We start from the raw sequence: 9,654 nt of genomic DNA on the forward strand, positions 1-9,654 counted from the left end.
GCATCCTAGAGAGGCTAGTGGGGGGGGGAAGGGGGGAAGAGGGGAACCATTTCCGGCTTCTGGTCTTGCAGAAGCCTCCTCTGAGTTGCCCTGTCTGCTGCTTGAATGCCTGGAGAGGAGTGGGTGAGCTCCTCCAAGGGGCTTTTATTGGGGGGGGTCTGCAATGCAATGCGGCGAGGGTCTGCAATGCAAGACCCCAAGTGGAGAGAGAGGAGGAGGGGACGCACATAACTGGGGGGAGAGCCCCACCCCCCAGGCCCCCACATCCGGAAATCTGCTTTGAGCAAAAGCAAAGAAATCCCCAGCGAAGAGCCCGGGGAAGAAAGACTCGCAGGAGGCGCGGAAAGGGAAGGGGACGTTTTTGCCCTTTTGGAGGTGTGATGGGTCAAACCTGGGGAGGAGCTGGAGATTTGAGGGGGGGGAAGATACTTCCCCTTCCCCCCCAGCTCCTCCTGCTGCCCCTCCGGTTCTTCCCCGCCCGGCCACGGGAGGCTTTGGCTTCCTCGCCCGTCGGGTCCCCCAACAGTGAATGCCGACGTCTCCTTTGCTCTTGGGGAAGCTGCGGGGAGGAGGATTGCAAAGTCTGGCAGGGAAAATTCCTGGGGATTTGGGGGTCGCTGCCTGGGGAGGGGAGGGGGAGGTTTTGGCCAAGGGAGGCGGCTCAGAGAAGTCCCGCGCTGGTAAGCAGCAGGTGATGCACGACGTTGGGACAAAAAAATCCCAACTTCGAGTCAAGACTAAAGGGGGGTCCGAACTTGCGGAGACTCAGCGGGTGGGGGGGAAGGCCCTGGGGTCGCAGTGGAGAGAGCTGGAGGAAAGGGTCTGTTCGGTGTGCTGCAGCAGCGAAAAAGGCAAACTCTGTGCTAGGGGATGGTTAGGAAAGGGAGGTAAAACGGCCGGTATTGTAATGCCCCTGTACAGATCGATGGTGCGGCCTCCTCGGAAAGACTCTGTACAGTTCAGGGCAATCAAGATGACAGGGGGGTTGGTGTGCCTTTACTAGGAGGAAAGGCTGAAGCGTCTGGGACTTTTCGGTTTAGAAAACAGATGCCTAAAAGGGGGGGACGGACATGAGAGAGGTTTGTATGATGAAGCTCACGGGTAGTAGGTTCAGGACGGACAGAAGGAAAGACTACTTTACACAGGCATTGATTAAAACGTGGAGTTCGCTGCCAAAGGATGTGGTGAGGGCTACAGGAATCAAAAGCTTTAAAAGGGGGTGGGATAGATTTGTGGAGGATAAGCCCGTCAGTGGCTTCTATCCCTCCCTGGTGACTGCGGGGAACATCCACGTTCAGAGGTGCTAATCTTCTGACCCCCAGAGCCAGGAGACAACCTCAAGGGAAGGCCTGTTGTTGGTCCTCCAGAGGAACTGGTTGGCTTGTGTGAGACAGGATACTGGACTGAGTGGAACACTGATCTGATCCAAATAGGTTTTCTTATGTTCTTATCAAGGGAGGAACTTGGCCGTTGTGCCCTGTTGTTGGACGTCCAGAGGAGCTGGTTGGCCACTGTGTGGTATGGGATGCTGGGCTGGATGGACCATTGGTCTGATCCCGCAGAGCTCTTCATATGTTCTTTTCCCCGGGATCTCGAATTGTATTCTGATGCAGACCTGGAGAGAGAGAGAGAGACACTCTGCTGGAACAGATATTTTATGTGTGCCAAAAAAGGGTTTCCCACCCTTTGTCTTTTTCACCCTCCCAGGCAGCAGCGGAAAGAAACCCTTGATGCCTTCTTCGCGATCTCCGTGTGGTGGAGGGAAAAGAACCGCCATGAGGCCTGCTCAGGTAAGGGGAGATGGGAGATGGGAATCGTTTCTTCTCTGTCACAAGGCTCACCGACTCAGGCTCTTTGCCCTTGGTTCTGGCTCAAAGCCTGTCTTGGGTTATGTGTGCAGAGTGGCCCCAACAGGGACCATAAACCGACACTGTTTACCAACCTCCAGGTGAGGCCTAGAGTTCTCCTGGAAGTCAGAACTGATCTCCAGAATACAGAGATTGGGGGGCAGGCTTTTTGGCATCACATCCCTACTGAGCCCCCTCCCCAGATTCTGCCCTCTACAAGCAAGATCCCCCAAACCAGAATTAGCAGCCCTCGTGGAAGGCTAGAGGTGGAGGTTTGCTTTATGTTCCTCAGCCAAACCGAAAAAGGTGTGTGTGTGTGTGTGTGTGTGTTGGGATATTCTCTGTGGAGCTCCTGGCAGAAGCTCAGTTTGCAACCCTTGACCGTTGGAAGGCAGCTGTGGAGAAGATCCTTTACAAAAGTCTTGTAAGTTTCACTTGTGCCATAGGAAAAAGACCTGGATTTCTATTTGTACCTTGTGGGACAAAGGAGCGATGTCGCTCTCTCCCTAGAAACAGAAAGGCCCGAATATCTGGAACTGACTCTGGGATGACATTTGTGTTGTTTGTTTTTGGGGAGGGGCTGTGGCTTAGTGGTAGAGCTTCTGCTTTGAATGCAGAAGGTCCCAGATTCATTTCCCCCGGCACCTACAGTTGAAAGGGCCGGGTAGGGGGGTGATTTGAAAGACCTCAGCCTGAGACCCTGGAGAGCCGCTGCCATTCTAAGTCGACAAGACTGATCTTGATGGATCACCGGTCTGGTTCCATATAAGGAATGTCATATGAAACGTTTATTTTTCATTCAGTTCATTTATACTCTTCCTTTCTCCCCAGTGGGGACCCAAGGCGACTTACATCATTCTCGTCTACTCCATTTTATCCTCATAACAACCAAAGTATTTATTTATTTCCTTTGATTTATAGCCCTCCCTCCCCTTTATAACAAGGCTCAGGGCAGGGGACAACATTTCACAGTTTAACAAACAATTAAACAGTTTAACATTAAACCATTTAACCAGCAGTTTACGGATGGCACGTGTGGGCACACAGATTAGCATCTTTATCCATGTGGGGGGAGAAGGAAGGAAGGTGCCAGGATGATAGTATGACGGTACATAGAAGGCAATGGTGGAATAGTAGTGGCGGCGGCTCCTACTCAAAGGCCTGGCGGAAGAGCTCCGTCTTGCAGGCCCTGCGGAACTGAGAAAGGTTCTCACAGGTATTCTCGAGTTCAATATTAATAGCTATTAGAATCCAAAATATGTTAAAGCCAGAAAGACCAAGGCTCAGTTACTGAGACCTTGAAATCCCCAAATACTGTCCTCAGCCCATAGGCCTGGTGGAACATCTCTGTCCATCTCTGTGACAAAGAGTTCCACCTGGTCAGCGCCAGGACCGAAAAAGTCCTGCTTCTGTTTGAGGGACAGCTGGAAAGTCTTCTGACCGGGGATCAACAGTAAGTTCTTCTCCCCTGATTGTAGTGCCCTTTGGGGGTTATAGCAGAAGAGGCAGTCCCATAGATAGGTTAGTCTCAGACCGTTTAGGGCCTTAAAGGATAATACCATAACCTTGAACCTGATCTGGTATTCCACCTGGAGCCAGTCCAGCTGGCGAAGCACCGGTCGAATATGGGCTGTCAGTGGGGTTCCTGTAAGCAGCTGTGCCGCCGCATCCTGCGCCAGTTGTAATTTCCGGGTCAGTCTCAAGAGGAGTCCTGCATAGAGCGAGTTACATTAGTCTACCCTGGAGGTGACTGTCATATGGATCGCTGTGGCTAGGCCAGGGTGAGTTAGGAAGGGAACCAGCTGCCTAGTCTGAAGGAACAGCAGTCTAGCAACATCTGAGTTCTGGGCCTCCATCGATAAGGAGGTGTCCAGGTACACACCCAGGCTCTTGACAGCTGGCCCTGATGTTAAAAACCGAAGGTCACAGCTATAATAAAACTATTAACAGAAGGACAAAGAATCTGCCAGACGAAGTGCTACAATGCATATATATTGACACGTAAGAATATAACTTGAGCTGCGGTGGCTCAAGTGGTTAAGACGCTGAACTGCAGGCTGTGGAAGGTCGGTAGTTCAGCAGTTCAAGACCCAGGTGCCGTATGATGGAGTGAGCTCCCGTCTCTAGTTCCAGCAACTGCCAACCTAGCAGTTCGAAAGCAAGAAATTGCAAGTAGATAAATAGGTACCACTTCGGTGGGAAGGTAACAGCGTTCTGTGCGCCTTGGTGTTTAGTCATGCCACCCACATAACCACGGAAACGTCTTCAGACAGCGCTGGCTCTTTGGCTTTGAAACGGAGATGAGCACCGCAACCCTAGAGTTGGATTCGACTGGCTTTTGAGCAAGGGAAACCTTTACCTTTACTAAGAATCAAGATGGGTTAGGTATAATACAAAAAAGTTGGAAGGGACCTCCAGAGCCAGTTTGGTGTAGTGGTTAAGTGCATGGACTCTAATCTGGGAGAACCGGGTTTGATTCCCCACTCCTCCACTTGCTCTTGGCTGGATGACCTTAGGTAAGCCGTAGTTCTGATAAGAGCTGTTCTTGAAAAAGAGCCGTTTCTGTCAAGAGCTCTCTCAGCCCCACCGACCTCACAGGGTGTCTGTTTGTGGGGAAAGGAAGGGAAAGGAGTTTGTAAGCCGCCCTGAGACTCCTTTGGGTAGCGAAGGGCGGGGTATAAATCCAATCTCTTCTTCTTCATCATCTGGTCCAACCCCCCTGCACAATGCAGAAAGTTCACAAATACCTCCCCCTCCACACCCCCAGTGACCCCTTTTCCACACCCAGAAGATGAACCAAAAAAACCCCTCCGGGATCTCCAGCCAATTTCCCAGCGATGGCAAGAATTACTTTTTTCTTCCTCTTCCCCCTCCAGGATCCGGTGTCCTTTGAAGAGGTGGCCGTGTATTTCACCCCGGGGGAGTGGACCCTGCTGAGCCCAGCCCAGAGAACCCTCTACAAGGAGGTCATGCTGGAGAATTTTGGGAACGTGGCCTCTCTAGGTGAGGGATCCTTTTCTCCTTGACTCTGCTGAGTGTGGCTAAGACTCTTCTTTGTTCATAGATAGAAAGTCGCTGTTGAGGAAAGGTGTGTTCAGGCCCTTTGGCTAAGTAATGTCACCCTGTCTGCACATCTGGCAAGGGTTCGGGGTTCTCCGTGCACATGAGTGAGGCTGTGTCTAGCGGTCCTAGGACCATGTGGGAGGGCTTCAGAAGGGGTGCCAGGAGATGCTGGGTTGGAGAAAGTGGGCGGGTCCAAGCAGGGGCATTTCCTCCAGGCTGGCCTTCCCTCACCTCTGCTGCGATCTGACTGTGGAGGACACACGGATGGCTTCTCTGCTGGTTTCATACATTCTTGGCTCTCAAGCATGGCGCCTGGGATGCCGGGACTGTTCTGATTGACTTCCAGCGTCCATGGTGAGGGTTCTTTACCATTGCCGGCCCAGGATTTTTTACCTCTCAAAAAAGTTATTATGCACCCAACGTATGGAAAAGCTGATATGCTGAACTTAATCCTTTCAGGGAAGAACAGGCTTTGAGGTTGGTGGCTTGGCCTGTACCATGATCTGACCACTATCTTCTCAAGACAGGGGGATGCAGCTCCAGGGAAAGGGGTGGGGGAACCTGGTAAAACCACACTTTAGGTTTCCAAAGGGATACTTTGGTGGGAGCTTGGAACATGAAGCTCCTAGAAACTATCGAAAAGAACCTGGCCTGGCCTTGCTGCTTTCCATAGAACACAGAGACCTCAAAAGGGCCAACAGATGTAACCCAGGTGACCTTTAGAGGGTCAGCAGGGTAATTAATGCATGGAATTCACTGCAGTGGCAAGTGGTGGGTGGGTACAGCCGTAGACAGTTTCAAGAGGGGATTGGGAAAACATATGGAACAGAGGGGAGCAACAGTGGGAGGTTTTCTGGAGTTTTGACCCCACCGGTGGACCTCCTGATGGCACCTGGCTTTTGTCCAATGTGTGTGAGAGAGTGTTGGACTAGATGGGCCATTGGCCTGCTCCAGCTTGGCTTCTCTTATTTCCTTAGCCAGCTGGGTGATTTGGAAAGGGCCAGCAGACTATCATCCCAACTGTTTAAGACGTCTCGGTGTCCACTGACTCCTCAATCCGACCCTCTCTTAGTCTCAGAAAGAAGAAATCAGTTGTGATGATTTGGAAGAATATGCTGCTGATAGATTGACTGATTGTCTTTATCAAGAACTTAAAGCTCACTGGGTTATCATTTCCTCTGTCGCTTTTTGGGCCCCTCTATCTGTCCAATACTCCACCCCACACCGATGACTTGCCTGTTGTGCCTGCAGGGATATAGTCAAGTTGGCCTGGAAGAGCCAAATTGATGCTCACCGAGTAGAATTGTAATTTTCTGCTCTTCTTTTATGATGAAAAGGACCCGTGACGGCCAAACCTGACCTCATCACCTGGCTGGAAGGAGAAGATGAGCATTTCTTCCTGTTCTTGACCGAAGAGGAGGGATTGTCAGGTCTGTGGTGGGACGGCGTGTTGCTTGTGCTTCCTTCCTTGGGCGGGAGGGTTTCTGTGACCTTCTTTATCCTAAGAGCTGGTTCTCCTCCAAAGAACTGGGGTGAGTTTTGAATGCTAAAAACGTTCCTGTAGAGGTTGAAGAGCAAATAACCAAGTAATTTGTAGCCTGCATCACTGCCTGAGGGCAAACTCAGTGGCTTGTGGCCTCATTTTTGAGAAGCTCTTCTGAAATACTGATTCTTTTGTACAATATAAGCTATCACAGGTCCAGATTACCAACAAAAGCTTTTGAAAGTGTGTCTAGACACCAAGCTTTTGAATTCTTGCACTCTCATCCACAGTTAATGTAGTTCATTCTCTAATGTTCCTGCTCCATTTGTCACAGTGTCCTGACAAGTGTCTCTTTCTTTCAGCTGGGAGTATGCAGAGAATTCAGGGAGAAGCAAACAAACAGAAATGCCTAGAGTCCTGGAAAAGGTTCAGTTGGAGTGACAACCTTACTTTCCATCAAAGAACTCATACAAGGGAGAAACCATATAAATTCTTGGAGTATGGCAACATCTTCTGTCAGAGTGGAAGACTGACTTCTCATCAGAGAAGTCATAAAGGGGCAACACCATATAAATTCCTCAAATGTGGTGGAAGTTTCAAGCAGAGTGGAAGCCTTATATATCATTGGAGAATTCACACAGGGGAGAAACCATATAAATTCCTCAATTGTGGAAAAAGCTGCAAGCAGAGTGGGAGCCTTATGTATAACTGGAGAATTCACAGAGGGCAGAAGCTATATAACTGCTTAGAGTGTGGAAAGTCCTTTAGTAACAAAAGAGGCCTTACTTACCATGAAAGAACTCACACGGTGGAGGAACCATATAAATGCCTGGAGTGTGGAAAAAGCTTTCGACAGAAGAATATGTTAACTTTCCATGAAAGAATTCACACAGGGGAGAAACCATATAAATGCCTGGAGTGTGGAAAGGGTTTTAGTCACAAGAGAAGCCTTACTTACCATGAAAGAATTCACACAGGGGAGAAACCATATAAATGCTTGGAGTGTGGAAAAGCTTTTAGTCACAAGAGAAGCCTTACTTACCATGAAAGAATTCACACAGGGGAGAAACCATATACATGCCTGGAATGTGGAAAAGGCTTTCCACGGAAGGATACTTTGACTTTCCATCAAAAAATTCACATAGAGGAAAAACCATATAAATGCCTGGAGTGTCAAAAAGGCTTCAGTCACAAGAGAAGCCTTATGGCCCATCAAAGAATTCACACAGGGGAGAAACCATATAAATGCCTGGAGTGTGGAAAAAGCTTTCCACGGAAGGATACTTTAACTTTCCATCAAAGAGTTCACACAGGAGAGAAACCATATAAATGCCTGGAGTGTGGGAAAAACTTTGCTGGCACAGGAGGCCTTAGTTACCATTACAGAATTCATACAGGGGAGAAGCCATATAAATGCCTGGAGTGTGGAAAAAGCTTTCGACAGAAGTATATATTAACTTTCCATCAAAGAATTCACACAGGGGAGAAACCATATAAATGCCTGGAGTGTGGAAAAGGCTTCAGTTACAAGAGTAGCATTACGTACCATGAAAGAATTCACACAGGAGAAGCAATATAAATGCATGAAATGCTGAAAAAGCTTTGGACAGAAGGATAAACTGAATTCCCATCAAAGAATTCACGCTGGGGAGAAAGCATAGAAATGTCGAGTGTGGGAACGCATTCCATCAGAGGAAAATAGATTGAGAAATTAGAAAGCAACCTGGTTTCCGTCATAAGAATACCGTCTTAAACGGTTCTATTTCAGTAGGAAAGTGAAAGGTTCCTGTAGATATCTGAAGAAGTGAGCTGTGACTCACGAAAGCTCATACCCTGCCACAAATTTTGTTAGTCTTTCAGGCGCTACTGGGCTTCTGCTCTTTTTTACTGCTGTAGACAGACTTAACATGACTACCCATTTCATTCTATTTCATACCTTCTGTGGAATGTTAGAATTGTGGGAGTTTTCCTCTTCTTGTTGTGCAAGACATTCCCCCATGAGCAAATCGTTCTGTATGTGTTGCTATCAATTTCACTCATTATCTTTCCACAGATGAGCACAGCAGTTATAATAGATCGTATTGAGAGAAGCAGTCCTGTAGTTATGTAGACCTTACACCCGGAAAGACTTGACAAAAACTGAAAAATTGAACAATCTCTGAAGGAGCATCTCATATACGTGTCACCCCGAATAGTAATCAAGCTGTGACATTCTGTACCAGTCGGAGATTCTGACTTCAAGGGTGGACCCATGTAGAGTGTATTACAGTAGACTGGCCGCCTGGTTACTTTGGCTTCTATTTTCATTGTGTTTATTGATTCTGTTCTGAGCATTTGCGCCTCTAGTATTCCCTGTAGTCTGAGGAGAATCAAGTGTTGCAGTTCAATAAATTGTATACTTAGTTAAATTATTGGATCTGAGTTTCTTACTGGTTCAGTATGGCCCACTGGGGCTAAATGTCAGAACCCACAGCCAACTACGTAGTACACGCTTATCAGGAAAGGTAATACTTTATTGAAGAGCTATAGATGCATTAACATAGGCACTGTTAAGAATGGCGGCTGCCCCTCGGGCATAATAGGATATAGGGTATTTGTATGCACCCCCCCACTGCCCTGGCCAATTAGCCACACTCCCGCACACAGGAGAAGGCGCTCCAGCCGTTTTGCGCTGAAGCTGGGAACCAGCTCGCTCCCACGGTTCCCTTAAAACTAGACATCAACATCTCGCTACCTGCAGAACTTAGAGATAAGCGTTACAGCATCTAAGAAGCACAGAAGGAATGCAAAGTCAATTAGAATACAAATTACCCCCCCAACCTCCATGGCAGCTTAGCTGACACTAAAACAGACACAAAATCACAGGGATTAACTAGGATTTCTCCTTTTGATGGCACCTGGGTTTTGGCCACTGTGTGACACAGATTGTTGGACTGGGTGGAGCATTAGCCTGATCCAACGTGGCTTCTCTTTTGTTCTTATAGTCTTTCCCCAACGTTCAATACAGAGATATCTGAGAATTCCAGAGTGAAGCTTTCTCTGCTTAGCATTCAAAAGGAACTGTGTAAAAATACGTAGGGGATAAGATTGCATGTGTGAGACCCCATGTCCCCCATTGAACATAGCTGCTCTTTTTTAGAATCCTGGAATCACAGAGTTGGAAGGAGCCCTGCAGGCCATCTAATCCAACCTCCTGCTCACTGCAGGATCAGCCTAGAGCATCCCTGACAAGTGTTTCTCCAGATGCTGCTTAAAGACTGC

The 9,654-nt window shown here is 48.4% G+C and overlaps 1 pseudogene; it reads left to right on the plus strand.

Moving 5' to 3' along the window:
* The first annotated feature begins 1,707 nt into the window (after positions 1-1,707).
* On the plus strand, positions 1,708-8,225 carry LOC107115045 (annotated as a pseudogene).
* Positions 8,226-9,654: the final 1,429 nt, after the last annotated feature.

The sequence above is a fragment of the Gekko japonicus genome, unplaced genomic scaffold (assembly GCF_001447785.1).
Source record: "Gekko japonicus isolate JY-2015 unplaced genomic scaffold, Gekko_japonicus_V1.1 scaffold6379, whole genome shotgun sequence".
NCBI classification, from domain to species: domain Eukaryota; kingdom Metazoa; phylum Chordata; class Lepidosauria; order Squamata; family Gekkonidae; genus Gekko; species Gekko japonicus.